Consider the following 22,062-nt stretch of genomic DNA (forward strand, 5'->3'; position numbering starts at 1 on the left):
CCCCCCCCCCAACAGGCTACTGAATAGCCAGCAGACCTCGAGGCTATTTACTCAGCCGTTGGTTTGTTTGACTGGCCTGCTCGCCTTCTCGCCTTATGCTAAGTTATGGGGAAGGCATTTATCGTAGCGCTAAATTATGTATGTATATACATAAGTGGATGTTTGTAGTCGTATATGGCGGCTCCCTATTGTTTAACTGCTCTGCTACATTTCTACCCATTCCCGTTCCCCCGTTGTCATTTACTACTTTTTGACTTTTGTGCTGTTGGTACGTCTTTTTGCTGGCTCTACTACCTGTTGGCCGCTTTTTTGCTTTGGTTGTTATTTGTCTTCTATCCGCTTACCATTAGCTTCGCTTTCGCCCCACAAATAAGAGCCTCCTTTTGCATGTTGACACTGTTAGAACGTACATATTAGCATTTATTGTTGCCGTCTTCATTTTCTTCTTTTAGCCTTGCAACAATATTTTATTTTCGTCATTCTTTTTTCTTTTTGTTTTTATCCTCCTTAAATTCGTTTCTGTGTGTTTTATATCTTTCTTTTTTGTATTATGACATTTCAATTTAGATTCTTATCAATCAACATAACAAGCTCGCCAGCGTGAAGCGCCGTCAGTCTCACTCCTAGCATTTTGATATGTCCTGCGGCCACTTTGTATTTAGTTTGCGTTGAAACTACTTTCCTTTTCTTTTTTTCTGTTTTTTTTTTTTTATTTTATTTTCCTCTTTTTCTGCGTTCTATCAGCGTACCAATATTGTTGACAACTTCAAAGCGGATATTAATGAGCAGAAATATTTTCCGTTTGCTGTGCATACAATTTCTGCTAAACGAGGTATGTATGTACATAGTTTGTTATTGTCGCTGTTGTTGTTGTCACCGCTGCGAGTAGAAGAGCTAGTAAACGAGGTTAAAATAACAAATTAAAGTTTCGTATTTCCTGCTGTAACACTTCTACGGATGGTCTGAAAATAATTGGTAAGAAATTACGCATTTAAATTTACTCTTCAAACTTCTCCATCAGTCACTTACAGTATTTCCGAATAGAGTAAATATCCTCTTCTAATGCAAAGTTAAGAAAATAAATGCTACTAAGAAATACTCGGAATTTTCTTTAGAGACTGAGTTTTAGTTTTCATTTTGAATGAGTATTTTACTCGTACTTGAGAATCAAAATATCAGTCTAGCTCATAGTAAAGGAAATTTAAGAAAGCTTTTGTTATTGAGAGCCGGTGGATTTTAAGTACTCTGACATTTTTAAGTGTTCGGCGAACTTACATCTAAATTGGCTAATTTTTTTCAACAAACTATGTAGCTACTATTTTACTATGGTGATATCTAAGAGCGGAAATCTATTTACCTTATTTCTTATTTGAACTAATGGCTTTTGTTAAGAGTTTTTATTCAGAATTGGCCTAGCCTTTTCGCTGCGTAACTGTAAAGAGAGAATGTGAGCAAATTGATATTACAATACTCCTCGTAACCGAATGAGAAATTTTTAGGGGTTGCTATAAATACTGAATAAAGCCTATAGACAGCAGAAAATCCAAAAAAAAAAATCAAGATCCAAATTGGATGGGTCTGGGGGCTACAACTACTTATAATATATATCTTCGGTATACACAGCGGTAGCTAGACTTTGTTGCAGTGATTATGCTTACATTCTGTGTAGGGTCGGGGTGGAGCACCAATCACGGCAGTTAACTTCGATCGCAACCTCAAAATCCCTTTTTCCGGACAGAAGTTTAATATCGTACTAAACGGTAACAATAATCCCATCTACAGAAGTGGCACCTAAATGTACATTCGGGCAAGACCCGGCATTTTCTTCAGAAACTGTCTTTTTGAGAGATCTAAAGCAAAGATATTTATTTTAAGATCATAATGCCGTTTTTGCAATGCATTTTATATTTTTATTTTTTATGTAAATTTTTAATCTATTATTTTTTATCGAAAAAAAATAAAAATTACAATAATAACGATTAAATTTGACCGAAAAAATAAAAGTTCAAATTTAACGATTATTCTTGATCGAAAAATTAAAAAGCAAAAAATTACGATTTTTTTTAAATACGAGTATCTTCGCAAAATTTATTTCGTCGCGCAGTGCTTCGCTTCCATATAAAATGTGGACGAAAATAGAATTTTGAACGGTTTTAAATGAAAAGTTGTTTCCTAGAACTGTTGAAGACGCTGCCTTTTAAATCCGTATTACATGCAGGACGTTGTAAAGAGCTTCCAATTTCAGCTCCTAAAATAGAGCGCCACATTTTGCTAGTGAAAAAAAGAAATATAAATTAGTTTCCCACTCGCCAAACACAAACCCTTTTGCTGAGCAATCAAAATATTTTGTTAATGTACTACTTAAAGTTATATCAGGCTTCAGATTTCAGAATCAGCCAGCTGAGTATGCTGCTGCTCTGGCGATATTTTACAAAACAAGGGCACTCATTTAAATTAATGAGACCATAAAGTTATGGTGGCCAATAAAATGTTAACGGAGGTGCACATAAAAATGCTAACAGAAAGCATAAACACGGAAATAAATGGGCTTGGCAGTCCACATACATACACACATATGTACTGATGTATGTACAAAGGAGTTCACAAATATAAAATAATAATATGAAAGCATTATAAGCTGCTGACTTTAACTATCAGCACATACAAACATAGTACATACTTATAACGGGTGATTTTTTTGAGGTTAGGATTTTCATGCATTAGTATTTGACAGATCACGTGGGATTTCAGACATGGTGTCAAAGAGAAAGATGCTCAGTATGCTTTGACATTTCATCATGAATAGACTTACTAACGAGCAACGCTTGCAAATCATTGAATTTTATTACCAAAATCAGTGTTCGGTTCGCTTTACGTCCGATTTATGGTCTACATAATCGACCAAGTGAGCAAACAATTAATGCGATTGTGACCAAGTTTCGCACTCAGTTTACTTTATTGGACATTAAACCAACCACACGAATGCGTACAGTGCGTACAGAAGAGAATATTGCGTCTGTTTCTGAGAGTGTTGCTGAAGACCGTGAAATGTCGATTCGTCGCCGTTCGCAGCAATTGGGTTTGCGAAACACATTTCGAACCGAACACTGATTTTGGTAATAAAATTCAATGATTTGCAAGCGTTGCTCGTTAGTAAGTCTATTCATGATGAAATGTCAAAGCATACTGAGCATCTTTCTCTTTGACACCATGTCTGAAATCCCACGTGATCTGTCAAATACTAATGCATGAAAATCCTAACCTCAAAAAAATCACCCGTTACATAGATAGGTATGTACATACATTTACAGCACTCTCGGGCCACTCGGGTAGTAAAAGCCAAATGTCGCTCATACGCAGTGGTGTCCGTTCAAATAATAGCAAAAGATGAAATACAATACTCAGCACATCAAATGCTTATATGTATATAAATCTACACTCAATTTGTCTATAATTTCATCACTCGCGTAATGAAAAAGGAAGCATTAGATATATTGAAGACAAGTACTTGACCTCTCGCCTCCCACCAATGTCTAAGGGAATTTATTTAACAACCAATTGTCTTCAATTACTCAACCATCCGCGTACGAGGCGCAACAACTCAATTGACAACAGTCCCAATGGCAGCTAACAAGTCTCGTACGTCAAAGTGAGCTGGAGCGAAATTACCATATCGAGCGGCTAAGGAACGCGTCCTTCATTCCTTTGCAAATACATAAAGTTTGCTTAAGAAATAAATTTTCGAATTCCCTTCAGCAAATCACTTTTATGCGTATGTAAGTGTGTGTGTGTGTTGTTGCACAATATGGTGCCGCTTTCCTGTCGTAAGCTGTACCGAGCTTGTCTTTTCACAAAACGACCAATTAAAAGTAAATATTTATTTTATTTAAATGAACAAATTTCATAAATGTAAAATTCGGAGAAAATCATAATATATGTATGTATGTAAGTATATGATACATCGTATGTATCCTAAGCCATTTTGAAGAAAATCATAAAATTTTAGCAGATTTAAATTACATAAACAATCGTATATTTATTTACTTGTTTAACATCAAAATGGGAAAAGTGAAGGCTGTACATTAAAAATAAATGTTCACAAATCTGTGTACGCTGTGTACGTTGAAAAGTTAAAACCTACATACATACATGTACATTAGGGTGCATCACCAAAAAACGTTTTTCCACCGGATTCATAAAATTTATTATAGTTTAAGACTTCCGCCAAAATATTTCGAAAAAAATATGAAGATTTGCACAAAATGGACCGATTTGAAAATACGCAAAAAAACGCATTATTTTGATTCCGTTGAAAACCTTTTAAAACTTTTAATGCAGACCTTTAAAGCTTAAACTATTTCAAAATCTTAGGTGACTTTTTAGAAAAAAATAATTTTATTTTTAAAAACTTGATTTTGAAGGCTATTTCAAACAGGTCCAGCTTATATAAACGAACGAATCTCTTAAAATATAATAAGTTTTATATTTTCGATAGAAAAACAGTAAATTTTTTTTTTTTCTGGAGAGTGATGCGCTCTAACGTAAACACGTTAATGTTTTTTTCGACCCCTACTCGGTTGCCCAATTATGAATATGTAATTGCTTGCACTTTACGTCCCCAAATTTGTTTTGCCAGTTCACATAAATCATGTAGATTTATGATTCGAAAATTAACACAAAAAAATACTTATATGCTTTTATTTGACCATAAAACGCCAACCGGAAATTATAACAAAAACTTATGTGGCACACATTTTGTTTGGTTTTCCTCTATCGCATACGCTCCCCAGCACACCTATAATGGCGAAATGGCCAAATAACTGGCCCACTTTGATTTTGTGCCGGAAATGAGTTGCCCAACGCTTGGTCACATTTGCATATTAACGATAAGTGCGGCTGGTGCTGTGCCAGTGTAGGGGGTACCAAATTATCTACATTAAATGTACGCTAGAGTTGGTCGCATCGAAGGATGTCTATAAATATGTAGAATACCTGCTGTGGCCGTACCGAGTATATGTATATACAAGGATGATTCTCAAAAATATAAACATCTAAATTTTGTACGTACTAAATAAAAACATCCAAGAAAAATTTTTAAATTAAAAAAAAAAATAGGGGTCGCCTGCAGGGTTTGAAAAAAAAAATATCGCGAAAACTGCACAAAATTTTGACCTTGACCAGTTACAACTTCAGAGTTTATAAATATATATGAATAAGTTTAACTAATAGGCCAAATTTATCAGAATTCTAGTAAGTTTTTTTTCGAATTTTCGAGATTTTTGAATTTATTTTTTTTCTAAACCCTGGTAGCGGCCTATAAAAAAAATTTAAAACATTTTCAAATCTTCGTGAATGTCTTTATTTTGTACGTAGAGTAAAATAAAGGGCCATTAAAAAATTTGATTTTAATATTTTTCAGGCCAACCTAATGTATACAATGTTTAATATTTTTCAAATACCCATTTTATAAAAAAAAGGCAAACTAAACGACAATTTTTGTTTTTGTTTCACTTTTTAAGGTTAAACTAAAAGACAAACTTTGCCCGATTCGAATTTTCGAGATTTTTTAATTTTGTACATTTTTTTAACCCTGGTAGCGGCCCATAAAAAAATTTTAAATATTTTGAAATCTTCGTGAATGTCTTTATTTTGTACTTAGAACAACATAAAGTGGTGCCCTATCAGACATCTGCAGCGGGTGCATGATTTTCGTGTATACTCGATCATCTAACAAAACCCGTTTTGCATCGTTCTCTGTATACGAGCAGAAGTATTGTTCGTTATCGACTGAGCTCAAGACGAACATGTTGGCCACAACACCCGATTGCTTTTCATACATACTTGATTGGGTTCGGGTGCTTTGCAGCTCAATATACCCGGGTGTTCGAGTTTCAACCCGAGTGTGCACAAAATTTTCTTGATTGGCTTATGACGTTTTTGTTTCTACAAAAAATGTTGCCTTCTCATCGCGGTGTTCTTAGTTTTTGTGCGTAGAGGGTAAAGAGAAGGTTGAATTTTTCGGTAGTTTGTTTAAGTGTACATTTAACCATTTCTTATATTTTTGCTCATACAAAATGCGGCATCACGACGCCTACATCCATTTAGGTATAAATGTGTGTAGATCGGCAATGCCCAAGCCCTATACACTCGGTGCACATTTATTTTTTGTAAAAGTACTTATGTACCTACATAGTTTTAGGCTGTGTTCTAATATATACACACACAGCTTTCCACGCGAAACTATACGAAATAGATGCAAAAACATTTTTGTCTACTTCGCTTCTAATTTTTTCATTGCGTATGCACAAGCACAAAGCAACAACATTTTCGTATGCTTTGTGGGAACATATTGGCGCCAGTTACCTTCAGCGTAAATTTCTTTGTTGTCCTGCATTTTATCGCAATGTTCGGGTGTCCGTTTCATTGTTACACAAATTTTCGGGTTAGCTGCGGGTGTCCGAGTGTGGTGTTCGCTTGTGCTCAATTTATAGCGAGGGTGATCGAACAGACTCGTTCGTAACCAAAGCAGCTGTCGGGTATGCATCTCGATCGAACACATAGTAGCCGAGTGTGGCGTTCGCTTGTGCTTGATTTTTAGTGAGTGTGATCAAAAAGGATCGATCATACTCAAAGCTGTTCTCTGTGCCCTATACAAAATTTGTATGTTGATATTCTTAGGGACCACCCTAATATATCAAATGTATAATATTATTCACATACCCATTTTATGAAGCCAGGCAAACTATTCGAAATTTATTGTTTTTGTTTTACTTTTTAAGGTTAAATTTAAAGACACACTGTCCGATTCGAATTTTCGAGATTTTTTAATTTTGTATATTTTTTTTAACCCTGGTAGCGGCCGATAAAAAATTTTTAAATATTTTGAAATCTTCGTGAATGTCTTTATTTTGTACGTAGAACAACATAGGGTGGTGCCCCATACAAAATTTTTATGTTGATATTCTTAGGGACCACCCTTATATATCAAATGTATAATATTATTCACATACCCATTTTATGAAACCAGGAAAACTATTCGACAATTTTTGTTTTTGTTTTACTTTGTAAGGTTAAACTTAAAGACAAACATTGCTGGGTATATTTTGAGGGTAGAATAAAACATGCGATAATTTACGCCTTCATTATTTAAGAAATTAAAAATTTAAGATTAGGTTCATTTGGACCAGAACGTGTCAGAAATATTCCCAAAAATTGTTGAAAGGTCCCGAAAATCCCAAACACAAGCCCAAAAAGGTCAAGAAAAATACCGAAAAGTACAAAATATGCTGAAAAATTAAACAGAAAGAAATCGGAAAAGTCTCAATAAAATTCTGAACTATTAATAATCAACAACGAGAAAATCTCAGAGCGCCTCCAAAAACCTTGAATGTCACCAAGCAATTAACTTTTTCCCAACAAAGAAGCAACTCGGTAAAAAATTTCGAAGACGGAGACTTTATTTTTGAACACTAACATAATTTTAGTTTGAGGCAATGCCTGCCAAATACTCATTTCAAAACCATTTTGTTAAAGTACCACATGCCAATTTTGCTATAAAATCTCAGCTGGATCGATAAGGGTCGTCTACATTTTTTGCTCTTTCATTTTTAATTCCGTACTATTTTTAAACGCAAACCTTAATGGTCTTTACCAGTTAAATTTTTGTAGCGTTTGCTTTTTATTTTATTAGTTTTTTAGGAATTTAAGATCCTTTAATGACAGCCGTTTCACCCATAATGGTTGAACGGTTTTTAAATAACTTAAAATAAAAAGTTTACAATTTTTTCCCTTTCCACAGATGCGATTTTAGTTGCGATTTAATCACGCCACCCTTCCTTATTTCCACTCCTTTGAACATTGCGTATAAAACTTTATCTGCTTTGCTTGATTTGCAGTATTCGAAAAATTACCTAATTGCTGTCTGGAAATGTCAAATTTGCCGAGCAGAATAGCGATAAACATAAAGTTAGCTAAACTTTTGCACAGCATTAACTTGCACAGGAAGAAATATGCCTAGACATTACACTCAGCTAATCCCAAAGTAGGCAGTTCGAGAGGAAAACCTAACGAAAAGCGAAGGCCACGAGCAAGCAAAAGTGCAAAAAATCAACTTTAATCAAAAGCAACAAAACCGAAGAATTTGACTCACTCTTAAACATACAAATTGCAGATACAAACTCGTATATTCAACACAACCGCACATATATTCATGTACATACCTACAACTATGTACTTGCAACGAATAAAACCCTAATTTACTCGAATTTCCCTTTTTTCCTACGCAGTAACTGCTGCTACTGTGTCTTGATTCTCAGCGTTTTTATTTTACAGCTCTGCAATTTAACTAACACAGCTACTATGTAGCGTGAATGCGCCTGAAGCCGCTGTTGCCACCATTTCGCCGCCGACTTTCACAACTAACAACAGCGTACACACTCACATTACAATAACAAACAAAAAAAAACAAATGCCAAACTGGTTGAAGTAGAGCAAAACAATAACGCTCATACGCCCTGTTGTGCCAGTGATAGCGGTTTTGTTGTTTTTAATTTTTTTTTATTTTTCTAGTGTCACTCAAGGGTGACAACTACAGCGGTGCCGGTATAGTATTGTAAATGCAGGCAGACCACCAGTTGCTGTGGCATATTAACAAAAACAAAGACAACTCATTCACACATAAACTCTCGGGTATGGCGCATGGATACAAATGTGCTGAAGTGGATAAAAAAAAAATGGTTCCCACAAAGCGCTTGAAAAGCACAGCAATGACAAGGAAATGCTGCTCTGCATAAATGGGGAAAATGTGTTGCAGGAAATCGAATTGACTTGAAGCTTAAAAATTCAAACGTGAACTGGATGTGGTGTCGCTTCTCAATAACTGTACCTTAGAGAGCTTTCGATGCAATGTATAATGGACTTAGATATACGCAGTTGGCATCCTAGTGAAGCTGGTAAATAAGCATCATCGACATACAGTAAAACCGATCCGTTGTGAATGGTCAAGCTATAATCAAGGCAACGACTATGGCGATCTCTGCCATCCCTTCGACAGTATATAATCTAGCTCTATTGGGTCCCAGGACATATTGGTATTCTCGGAATAGAGATGGTAATTAGTTTAGCGTGGAAGAAAGGTACCTGATGTGGTATTCGGAAAGACGTATTAAAACACACAGACTCCTTTAACGCGCATGTGGACAAAGCTATCACTGCTGGATAAATAAACAGCACGGGATTTCCGAAGGCTCTCAAACCGATACGACTTACTTTGAAACTATAGCGACTGAAAAACGCTTACCCCATCCAGCACTAGATGTGTGAATGTCCGGTGGTCTGCAGAAAATTCTTAAAATTTCTACAAGGCCGCTGCCTGGGTAACTTAAATCGGGATGGATTGAAGATACCCATAAATGGAGACAGGTCTGAAAAATACCGACCTCTGTAGTAAATATCTAGCGAAAATTTCTACGAATGAATGGAAGTTGAGTCGAAGAGCTAGAAAATTTCTACTTGCTGTTCATTTGGCTAAGCAATGGTGTGATTGTGTTTAAATATTCCAATATTGCTATCTGTTTTGTCTAGCATCAATAAATAATTTATATCATTGCAGGTGCAATCAATATTTGCCGCGGAACACCTTATTTCTCTGACTGATATATTTATGTAACGCAACGCATTTCATGAAACTGCATTATTGATAATTTGGTAGAACATGGAGTGCGTGCTCGTCCTGGCAAGAGTGATATGGGTATTCTTTTTACAACGTGCCGTCTGCTTTTGGACAGCTGCCCTTCAAATTGGTTCAGTAAACACACATCGATATACAAATGTTTATCGTTCGGATGGCGTAAAAAACTTTTAAGGCTTACGAAGTGGAAATTCTGGATCAAGATCACATACTGCTTTCTCCTCTTTAGCTTCCCGTTTTTAGGGGTAGATACATATGTATCACTACAGCATTTCACAGCAACTTTGCTTCTTTTCACTATACAATTGTTGGCACAGATTCATATCAAATATAGTCATGGAATGCAGACATATGCTAAATTAGGTGGCAACATAAAAAGTCACAGACAAGAATGGAGCAAATATAAACATCATAACTGAAATCAAAGATTAGTGGAAAGAGCGGAGGATGGCTGACTTAGGGCATGTATATGTAGTGTATGTTGTAAACTAACAAGAAAGCAGACGCTGCGGCATGCTTCCCAGAAACTTAACTTAGTTTATTATAAGCTGACAGAGTATACGTATTAGAGGTTCGGAGGGTGAAACTGTTTATTGGCTTAGGTTGCTAGGATTCCAGAACAAAGTTGCTAGGATTCCAGAACAATGTGTAGAGATTATGACAACAAGCTCACACATTCGGTTTTATATCGAAAAAGGTAAATTCCTGGCCTTATAGTTGTTGTACTAATAAAATAGTCTTTGTTAAATAGCCTTAAACAGCAAGTGATGAGAATATGGAGCGCTTTTTATGTGAGTGCCTGGCACATAGCAGACGGTTATTCCCTCTCCTGAGTGTAGGCTTTCCACTGAAAGTACCACCGCCGAAGTAGTAGTTGGGTTTCAGCGAGCCCGAAAGAACAACGGGTACGATGAGGAATGTCAAGAAGCCGCTGATAAAAAAAAGACGACGCCTATAGAGCCACGCTGCGATCGGGCGCAACGCGAGCCATGTGGGACCGTTATAGGGAACTGAAGAGGGAAACGAGACGTTCTTTCCGCAATAAGAAGAGAGAAGCCGAAATACGTGAGTGCGAAGAGCTTGAGATGCTGGCCGACAGGAAGAACGCCCGAAAATTCTACCAGAGGATTAGGCGACTTACGGAAGGTTTTAAGACCGGAGCGAACTCCTATAAGAACAACAAGGGCGACCGATGTCCAGAATGTACTTAAATTGTGGAGGGAACACTTTTACAGCCTACTGAATGGTAGCAGCGCTGAAAGTAGTGAAGAAGACGAACCCGAGTCCCCAGTCGATGATGATGGAGTAGCTGTCCCACCGCCTGACTATGACGAGGTACGAATAGCGATTACGCGGTTGAAAAGCAACAAAGCTGCTGGAGCTGACGGCCTGCCAGCCGAGCTATTCAAGTACGGCGGCGAGGAGCTGATGAGGTGCATGCATCAACTCTTGTGCAGAATATGGTCAGATGAACGCATGCCCGACGACTGTCATCACACAAACAGTCAGAGCGTACGCGTCTTGACACCCACGTCACTGTTGACAGTTACAAGTTTGAAAAAGTAGACGACTTCGTTTATTTGGGAACCAGCATTAACACCAATAATAATGTCAGCCTTAAAATTCAACGCAGAATCACACTTGCAAACAAGTGCTACTTTGGGCTGAGTAGGCAATTGAGAAGTAAAGTCCTCTAAGATTACATCAAAACGACACATTCAAAAACTTCTGATATCATCTAGGGAAAATTAAAAATCAATCTGTTTATTTTCAAACTATTTAATACTTTATAGATATGGAATAATCAATAACATTTCAACTAAATATATTATCTGCTTATAACTAACAAATCAGCTACCAAATTAAATAATTAATTCCTGCAGGGTCTGAAAGCCCACTTTTAGTGCTATAAATCCATATATACACTCATTCGAAAAAACTTACAAATATACACACACTGACTTGTTGCAATAACACAGTTAGTTCTACAAAACACAAGCAACAAAAAAATGCATCCGCACTCGCAGTCCCACTGGGAAAATTACCAATGATGGCATTCTCATTTCCATTTTCATTTCATATCATTTCACACACATTTGCACATTTGTTGTTTCAACTTTTTTTTGCCATTTCTTATGTGTATTGTCGGTTTATTTGTTGCATACTTTTGTGCGGTAATGAAAGCGAAAACTCTCGTTTAGAGACAGCAAATAAGAAAGCAGAAAAAAATTTTAAATTCTCCATATATGTACATTTGTTTTTTGTGTAGAATTAGAAAGTGGTAAACTGTGAACAAAAAGCCGAGTTTGCTCATAAAAATTCATTAAAAGCACTTTTTTCGCTATAGCTTTGAATGAGTGGGATAGAAGAAATTTATGGTTGTCTATGTGAATGTTTATAGATGTATGCGTGTGTGCAAGTAGTTTATAATTTCACAGAGAATTAAGCAAGCATAAATTTTGTTGTCCGTGGAGCTCATATTTTTTGCTCTTCATTAAAACAGTTGCCTTACTTTAGTGTAAAAATGATATGTAGATGGAGAAAAGCTCTGAATTTTTATGAAATTAGTAGACAATGAAATCTGTAAGCAGCAGCAGCTTCTTAAAGACACATAATTTATGAGCGCTTGCGCTTTAAATTTTCGATTTAAATTTGCGTTTTATTTTCAGTCAATCAAGCTAGTTTAAGCACTTTTTCAGCATATACTATATACAAATAAAATTACCTACTTTCCTTGGCTAGATGTGAAAAGCCCTAAAGACGTGCTTTTTTTTGTTTCTCCCAATGGCAAGGTTCCATCAGAAAACAAGCGACATGCAAGCTCTCTATCGATTTCTTTGAAACCTTGAAAGCCAGTGAAATTTTTTTAATCGATTTCTGCGAAACTACAAAGTGAATTTTAATGAGATCTACAGCTTATTATAGCTAAAAATACCTATTTTAAATTTATAGTATACAATGATAAAATTTTTCGAAATTTTGACACCAAAAAAAAATTGTTAATTTTTTTCGATTGATTTTTTGGTTAATTTGGCAACTTTTTAAAACGTTTTAATTCGCATGTGGCGATTACCTATTTTCTATGCTCAACATTCTCTTAAAAAAGTGGAGACTTCAATATTCCTCAGGATATTGCGATTTTAGTGCGTGTAAGTAGCACAGAGGACGGATAATTTGCTTAATAAGTGGACTGCTTTGAGCTTATGTTATGCGAATTTCAAGGTACTAAACCATTAAACCTCCATAATTTTCTTTTTCTAAGTGGAGAATATAAGGAATTGTTACATGTAAATTATAAGATTTAAAAGTGGTAAAATTTACAAAAAAAAAATTAAATATAATTAAAATTAAAAATTCTTTAAATTTTTTCTTTACTGTTCAACATTTTGAAAAATGTTTTATTATTTTACAGTAATAAAAAATTTAAGCTACAAATTGTTTTAGGCTTCAAAGTATTTTATTTAAAACTATCATCTCCAAAGGTTTCAAAGAACTCGGGAGAGCACTTGCATATCGCTTATTTTTTGTCAGAATCTTTGACTTTCATTTAACGCCAAACTTCCTTGTTTTAAATGACACATATTTAGCGTCAAAACATACTTCAAATATTTTCGGTTTAAAAATGAGCAGCATTTAATTAAAATGTGCCTACTCCGCAGCCAGCGTAGGAAGTTGAGTGTGCATGTTTTTATAAACTTAACCACTTGAAAGGCTATGCGTTCTCCGCATACACCCACACCTACATGAACCACATGTGTGTGTGTGTGCGCTGATATGCCCTGCGTGTGATGTTTTATTGCGTGCATTCCTTTCGTTTTTGTTTTTACCGCAGACGTGTGAAATTTTATTAAAATGAAGTTAAGAAGGAAATTGTTGTGTTGCATTAACCATGAAATTATTTAATTTGGCTGCAGAAGAACCGTTTTTTTTTCATAGATAATATTTTAGCTTAAAATATAAAATATTTCGGTATACGGGACGTATGGGTAACAATTTCCATAATACGGCGTTCTCATGAGGCGATTTTACAGGCAACTGATGTAAACGGCCTTTCAACTAAACGCTTCCAGTGAAGTTGGGGCGCAGCCTGGACGCCTCATGTGAATACCGTATTAGATCAATAAATTCGTTTAAGTTAAGACCCGTAAAGTATAAGATAAATAAAAAGTAGGAAGTTGGTAGAATTCGCCTAGTTTCTTATATATTTTATTTACTTTCGCTGGACATACGCACAGATTTTGTTAGTATGTTTCTCTCTTGTCTTTGATATTATAGCTACGGGTCTGAGGATTGGGTGGGAGACTCAGCTTAGTTGGATGCTAAGGGATAATTTTCCGCATCGTGATTTCTTTTTAATTTTCATAATGCGTCCAGTTATTCCTTGCAATTTTCGGCCGTATAATAGCCGCATCCATAATCACTGGAGAAGCTTTTGTTTTAGTCTACACTTTTAACAGAAAACCCTGTAGAATAGGCTATATTGACTCATTGCAATCGCCTTGCAACAATTGCTTTCAAGTAGTTTTTAGTGTCTGTTCGACTGGCTTTGCTCTGTTGAATTGTAGTAGTGGAGTGCTCGTTCTCTCATAACGAAATATGTTTACTGAATAACTTATTGATATATAGGCCGCTGATTTTATATGCGAGATTTGTTTTGACTATGAGCGTATATCACAGAAGCATTCTAAGTGTCGTTCCAAGTAACTTTTCGGAAGAAACCTATTTGGCAGACTTCAAATTGATTTTCTTCGCAAATTTACTTAGAATTACACGTAGAATCATTCTATGCTAAATGCGTATGGTCAAAAAAATTTACTCGCCTTAATGTACACATATTATTATTTTTCTTAGAAACCATTCAATTTACCTGCTTATGGGTATTTGGTGACTTTTATTTTGCTACAAGCTCCTCCATGTCGAGTAAAGCAGTAAAAGTGTACTGACTGTGATGGATTGATTTTTCTATTGTGATCACAATTTTATGTAGAATGACAAATCTCCCAAACCTAAGGATATCTAATACGACATATAAATATGTATTTTTTTGTTTTTAATACGTTTGTCAGAGCGTATGAGTAACATGTTGACATGTAATGAAAAATTGCATATCCTCCAGTAACAGGTATGTTCTGCACGTTACCGAAGATTTTGTAACCGGCTAAAATTGTATTACCAAAAATTGTATTACCAGTTCTTGTCACTGCGATTCTAGGTATGTACGTTGGTAATGCAGTTAAAATATTCAGCAATTTAGCTATAAAGAATTGTAGAAATTCTAGCATTGAATAATTCACGGGGCAATAGTGTGTTACCAGCTTATGACTTTACTGGTAATAAAATGTGTATTACCAGCGCAGAAGAGACATGCAAGATTACACTTTGAATGTTTTATCTATTTTTCATCTTGTATATTTTTAGGTCCCACTATTTTTCATTTAGGGAATTTGGCAACGAAAATTTTGCGTAGCTAATGGCAAATGATATCGTTTACATGAAAAAATAATGATGCTGAGCAAATTAAGCTTTACTCCAGGCAATCATTTATACATTTTTATGAATGTTTCGTTTAAGTAACTTCCGTTGCTTAGGAAACACAGCTTTCGTGGAGAAACCGGTTTTGAAAATGGCTTTGGGAAGCGTGCACTAGGACAAATAAGTATTTAAAATGTCCTTTAAAAACTTTATCTTTGAATATTCTTTGAAATTTTCAATATTTATTTTTCAGATAAAAAAAAATGTTACACTTTTTTTTTAAGATATTGATATTTGCAATATATATAAATGAAGATATTGGAATCTTTATTATGGAACCATGTATACGCTCTAAAAGAACAAACTGACCGTATGATGTACGGTTTAAATATTTTAATTGTTTGTATACAAGGGCGTAGCCAGCCTTTCACCTAGAGGAGCAGAAGTTTATATGGAGGGAAAAATGTTTTTAATAATTTTTTTTTTTGTGTATATAAATAAAAATTTTTGGGTTTAAGAAAGTATTAGTTTTCTGGTATCCTTTATAAAAAAAAGGTATTATTTGCTTTCAAGTGTTTTTTCTCAAATTTTTATAAGCGAAGTAAGAAATACGCATACCGAAAGAAAGGGGGTTTAATCGCCTTTAGAATGATATCATTTTTTAAAAATCGGTTAGTAATTTTTTTCTTTAAAATATTTTGTTTGATAAAAAAGGTATTTTTTCCTTCTAGAAGTTTTTTCTCAAATTTTTACATAGCAAGTATGCAAGTATGCATATGAAAAGAAATGGGGATTAACGTGAACGATACCAATTTTTTGAAATCCAGTTTAAAATTCTTTGAAATATAAGCTTTTTTTTAAAAAGGACTTTTTCAACACTTGTTCGTGCTGGTGCAACAACAACTTTTATTTTTTTTTTTTAATTCTACAGAATTTTTCCTTTTAATTGACACCCATGTTGTTACTCTACAAATCTTTTGGATAATTTTTGTATTCAATCATATTCTAGAAATTTCAAAGTTCTTTAAAAAAATCTGAAAAATAAAATATTTATTTGAAGTTTTAAGCGATTGAGCCAAAAGAGTAAAACAAAGGACTTTTTTGGCGCTTAGAAAATTTAGGTGCATCTGTACCATTTGGTGACGTTATCACACGGCCGTGGCGGCGGGCAAATGCGTTTTTTTTTTTTTTTGAATTATTGAAACAAATTTATTATATGTAAATTTTAAAGGCATGCCAAAAAAACTTGAGTAGCGCCATCTTTAAGTACACGGGTTTCCAGCGCCATTCGTGTTTATCAAAAACTACCAAAATGGGTCGTATAAGTAATATAGATATGTAAATATGTACTTTAAAGGCTGTTAAGCCCATAACCGAAGCAGGCACAAATTCATTACAAAATGCATTAAAATCAATATTGCATACACTTACCATTTAGTGAATTCTACTGCCAGTGATAGTTTGTGGTATACCTGCAGCTGCCGATTAAATTAATTATTTACAAATTTCAATTCAGTTGTTACGTTTTGCTACGCTGTGGTTTGTATGTATTTCATTACATTTCATGATAATGCTTATTCGAAATTCTTATTGACCAGTGTTCACACAATATTCACTCTTCCGATATGTGTTCATTATTTCTATTTCTAACAGTAATTTTAAAAATTTCACTTTTAACAACAATCAACAGTATTTAGTATATCTTAATATTTCACAACAATATTTTTATTAATTATTTTTAGTATCTTAAAATCTTTAACAGTTCATTTATTTCTGCTATACGCTAAAGTACTCAGCTATTTTTTTAAGTTTTTCACTTTTTAACTGCAATAAAAGAAAAAAAAAAAACATTTAAACAAACTTTAAAGAGCACATTCCCAGCTTGAAAAGTTTCAATTATTTCCCCCATCGGATAAGAACAACGCACATCACCTTTAAGACTCACTCTCATCGCCTCCACTTAAACACAAAACTTCAGCGTGCATATGTATGTGTGTATGTCCATACACAACTGAATACATGGCATTGTTTAATCCAACGAATGTCCGCACACGCCCGCCTGCCCAACCTGGCAAATCGTGGTGCACAACTTAGACTTTCATAAAAAATTCAATCACTCAAAGGCACTTTAAGGCTAAGCGAAAAATATTTCATACCTTTTTGATGCTGCAAAGGAAAAACGAAAAACAAACGAAAAACAAAAAAAAAATTGCCAGAGAAACCCAAAGCAGAAATTTTGCGCGTGACTGCCTACGAATGCCTCACGGCGAAGAAGGGATTTCAAACACTAAGCTTTCCACACACTTAATCACGCCCTACCCCCGTCGCTTGCGTCGCTTGTTTTCCTTTCCAGATATTCTCTTTTCGTCTAACTTCGCTTATTACTTATGCCTTTTCAGGTGAATTCACTACTAAAACGTGGATGGCTTTCCGAAAAATCCGGCGATCTGATCTGATGGCGCGGCTGGTGGTTGGTGCTGGTGCTGATGGGGGATGCCTATACACCTGTCTGTCACCTTAAATGTGCGCATGAATGATTGAGTAGACGAGCTGCGAGTGGTCAGCCGTTATGTACACAAAACCAACAAAGGTACGTACATACATATATACCAAAAATATACATACATATAAGCGTTTAGTGGCATAAGTTGCTAAGCTGCTCTTCGCTAAGTGCATTTTGTGGTAGAATTAAAAAACCGTGTTCAAAGAGGCGAAGAGGCAAAGTAAAAAATATAAAAAATGATGGCATTCGAAACTGTTTAAAGCGAACAGGTTCTAACGCGATGAGTTCGGTGAAATAAGATAATTCTGAAAAAGTTACACAAATAAGCGCTTAGAGAAACTACTATGAAACTTTTATGGAATTGCTTTAATGCGAACGTTGGATATGGTTGAAATGAAGCTATCGTTTGAAGGAATGAATAAAGCTGTTTTTTACGCTCTTCAAGGCTACTAGACTGTACGCATTTTATAAGCAAGAAAGCAATTTAATATTTTTTTTTTTGCATTTTCCATTCCAAAAAACTTTTTCATATTTAAATAATTTCACATTTAAAGTTCCTACTAAATATACTTAAGCTTTATCATTGCCACCTGAGCATGCTAAGAACGAGGTCAAGTTCAGAAAATATATTTCAAGGACATTAGTAAATTAGTAAACGGAGGAGTGCATTTGAATGGCAAGCATGTATGTATGTATGTTTGTTCATACACTTTGTAATGTCTTAGTCGTGTGATGTGCATATATGTACACTGAAGCTCATAACTAACTTGTTATTTGCTCATCTTTATATAAGTAATCGAACACACACAGGTGCTCTTGAATGCATGAAAGCAGATACTTAGCATGTGAACAAGCAATAAAGGGAAATATAGGAAATATATGAAATATAGCAGCCACTGCCAAAATTCAAAACAGACAAAATATTTAATTATAAAGCACTAAATCTGGAGCATATGCAATAAGATATGTATTTAAGGCAATCTGCAAAAAAAAATCCCATAACTGCCATATCGCGACTTAACATTTTACTCCAACACTCATACGCCGTGTGTGCCCGCTTGCCTACCAGCTGTGCTGTGCAATGTACAGTTTATTCTTGAAAAGTTTCGGAGAAGTGAATTTATCGAAAACCCATTAGAGGCATTTTTTGTAGAACCTTTAATTCGTTTTTAAAAATTTGTATCAGTCATTGATGTACTCTTACTTGTTTCAGAGAAAAAAATTTTGTGAAATATAATATGATTTCGGCACGGTCAAATTTGAAAATTTTTATTTATTTATAGAACTTTTTTTAGGGCAAAAACTAAATTTTTATGAGGCGGCAGCAAAAAAACGAACTTGGGAAATAACTGGCACCATACAATTATAAAAAGCGAAGAGACATTTTAGCTTTCTTTGGCTACTTCGTATGCGCTTATTTAATTTTTTATTTTTTTTTCAAAGTGTAGCTCGTTGTCTTACAAAAACCATGTATCTAAAACATTTCAAGCTCTGTACAAAAATTAGGAAAATTCGATACAAATCATAATTTGAAACTTTGTAAAAAAATTAGGAAAATTCGATAAAAATTTCATCAGAAATTTAAACTTTTTAATTAGATGTCTTAGGAACACTCTGAGTATGGAGTTTGGTAGCCCATTAAATTTTAGTAAAATAAAGTGCAAGTTTGAAGTAGCTAGGACTTTGTGTTGATTTTTGGCAATTTTTTTATTTTATTTTTTATTTTTTTTTGTGGAAGATGTTGTTCATTTTCACCATACCAAAGTTCAGTTCTTCAAAAGATTTTTTTTTTAATTAAAAAATGATTTTTAACAAAAGAAAAACTATCACCCCAATGAATTTAAGTAAAAGGTCTGCGAAGCAATTGCTTAGTTTTTATTCATGCGGCGCAATAAGTGCAATTTTTAATGTAATTTTCAACCACTTTTCAAATGCATTTTTATGATATTATTGGAAAGATATTTTCAACCACTTTTTGTATCCCTAAACAGTAAGCTTATTCACGTATTATGATTTTTGGTGAAACATTTTGATGTGTATACATCTTTGGTTTCGGTAGGGGTAAAATTTGCGAAGCTGTAACGCATATCCCAGCACAAAATTTCGAAGGGCTTAGCATGTGTATTTCAGCATAAGATTTTCATTTTCATTAGAAGCACCCTGTGTTCACTTTCCAAATGGTTGCATACATTTAGGCATATGGATAGTAAGAGGAAATGCGCTCCAATTGATTATTGCTTCCGATTATTTAAACTCCGCACATGCATTTTGATATTCGTAGATGGTTTAGTTGTCTATTTGGATAAAAAAGCAAGACGAAAATTAAAAAAAATACTGAAATCATTTAAAAAAAGCATCGGGTAAAATCCAGCAACATGAACTGCATTTACATGAACCACAGATTATATCCCGAAAAAAAAAAAACTAAATTTAGGAATATATACAAATAGAAATGCTCAAACTATAAGCTCAAAAACAATAACTGATGCGGTGTTTCCAAGATATTTCAACGCCCTTGATTGACAAGTATATTTTATCAATCATACCGATAATTTCATGTATTGAAATAATTAAAAATGAAAATGAATAAAAAAATTAAATCAGCAAAATGAATAAAATTAAGTGAAATTAATGTTTAATTTCTAACCTAACCTACATTTGTATGTATGTAACTGAATCGCCTAATAAAAGCTTTACATATAAAAAGATTATCCTAATTTTCGAGCTTAACTCCCTAATCTTTTATTAGAAAAGGGATATGCCATGCAAAATTATAATTAAAAATATCTTATATTAAACCGATAACTTTTTAGTGTCCAAAATAGTTTTATCGATTATACGTGCGAAGAAGAGGAGGAATGTCAAATGTTAAAGTAAACAAAAATTTACCCTAGTAAGGAAAATAGGTTTGTAAAGGTATTTTTAATAAAATATTCAGTTAAAATATATTTAAATGGCATAATATGTGTTGCAGAAAAAAGTGACCACGGTGGCACAGAGAAGAAGTTTAACTTTTCCTCGCGTTGTGTGAATAACAAGCACAACCAATTTGACAAGCACAACGAGCTTTGATTAGATTATATTTATATGTAAACGTACTTTTATGCTTTGCCGTTCGCATATGTTTACACATCAAATTTCATGAGTACCTAGTACTCACGCTTTTTTTTTTTAATTTTCGTGGCCCAAATGAGTTAATTTTTACAAAAAAATTAAATTGTATAAAAAATTTACGAGTAAATCAAATGCGTATAAAACTTGCATTGTGATGTTGTATTAAGTTACGTCACAAACTGAATTATTTTCAAGATGATGTCAAAATTTTTGAAAAAAAATTGCGAAAATCTTTTACGTTTATACTTTTACTTTTTCGAGACTACATATTATCAGGGTCATTCTTAACAAAAAAAAATGTGATTTTAACGTGTAAGGTGCAGAAGGCTGTTCAATTCACGAATGATGCTGAGTTGCGCCGAGATTTGTCAAATTTCTAAATTTGCTCGGCGAAGGAAAATCGATGGAGGCATCATGAAAAAGCTGGCCATATGTAGTAAAAATTAGCCAAGAGGCTTCAAATTTGGAACACAAGCTTCTTTAGTGAATAGTAGTATAAAGGTGTTAATATAAACAAAACATTTCCCATATAACGGTATTTTTAAAAAACTCAAAGTGTTATATTTGGAAAGCTCTAGCAAAGAAACAAAAGGTGACAGAACCTTCCACTTAAGCTCAAATTAAAGCTAATACACTCGACTACTGTTCCTGCAAATAAGATCACTGCATCTTGATATAAAGGTCACTTATAGTCATTTATTGGACAGAAAAAACTTAATTTAACAAAATTTTTTCCAATATTTTTTTTATGGTTCACTAAATTTTAGAGCTATTTTTGATAGAGTTTTTTGTGCTGATTACGAATCCGTAAGTATAAATTTTCCATCTGATCCAGATTGACCCAAAGGTCACTTATAACCATTTATTGAACAGAAAAAAACTTATTCAAAACCAGCGCAGAATTTTCCAGCTCAGAGAAGGAAGCAAAAAAAGGACAAGAAAAACGACCTGCTGGCAACACACAAAGAGTTTTCGCGTATTGGGACATATGTATGTCACTGTTGATGGTTTAAGATATCAAGTAGTGAACGACTTTGGGTACTTAAGGCCTAGCACTTTTACCACCAATAATTGTATTAATAGGCAGGAAGATCAAGTGAAGACCAGGTCTTGCATAGAGGTGTTAATCTGAGCTCGGTAGGAATAGAAAAGCGGAGTCCTCTAATGGATGAAAAAAAAAACGAAAATGAAGAGTCATTGATGCCTTTCGAGAGAACTATTCTAAGAGAGGTCTTAGGCTACATTCTTTTGGGCGACGAGTACCGAAGAAGTCCATCGACTATGG

The 22,062-nt window shown here is 34.4% G+C and overlaps 2 long non-coding RNA genes across 2 annotated transcripts in view; one reads left to right on the plus strand and one right to left on the minus strand.

Moving 5' to 3' along the window:
* Nucleotides 1–16,835, plus strand: part of LOC108359459 (uncharacterized) — a 60,019-nt gene extending 43,184 nt beyond the window's left edge. The window contains exon 3 of the long non-coding RNA XR_001846928.1: nt 16,599–16,835. This is a non-coding gene — a long non-coding RNA (uncharacterized LOC108359459). The remainder of the gene's footprint in view (nt 1–16,598) is intronic.
* The window catches only part of LOC108359458 (uncharacterized), a 67,339-nt gene that overhangs the window by 43,260 nt on the left and 2,017 nt on the right, over nt 1–22,062 (minus strand). The window contains exon 2 of the long non-coding RNA XR_001846927.1: nt 16,592–16,984. This is a non-coding gene — a long non-coding RNA (uncharacterized LOC108359458). The remainder of the gene's footprint in view (nt 1–16,591; nt 16,985–22,062) is intronic.

The sequence above is a fragment of the Rhagoletis zephyria genome, unplaced genomic scaffold (genome assembly GCF_001687245.7).
Source record: "Rhagoletis zephyria isolate East Lansing unplaced genomic scaffold, Rhagoletis_zephyria_1.1 Rzeph_scaffold_00395, whole genome shotgun sequence".
Classification (NCBI taxonomy): domain Eukaryota; kingdom Metazoa; phylum Arthropoda; class Insecta; order Diptera; family Tephritidae; genus Rhagoletis; species Rhagoletis zephyria.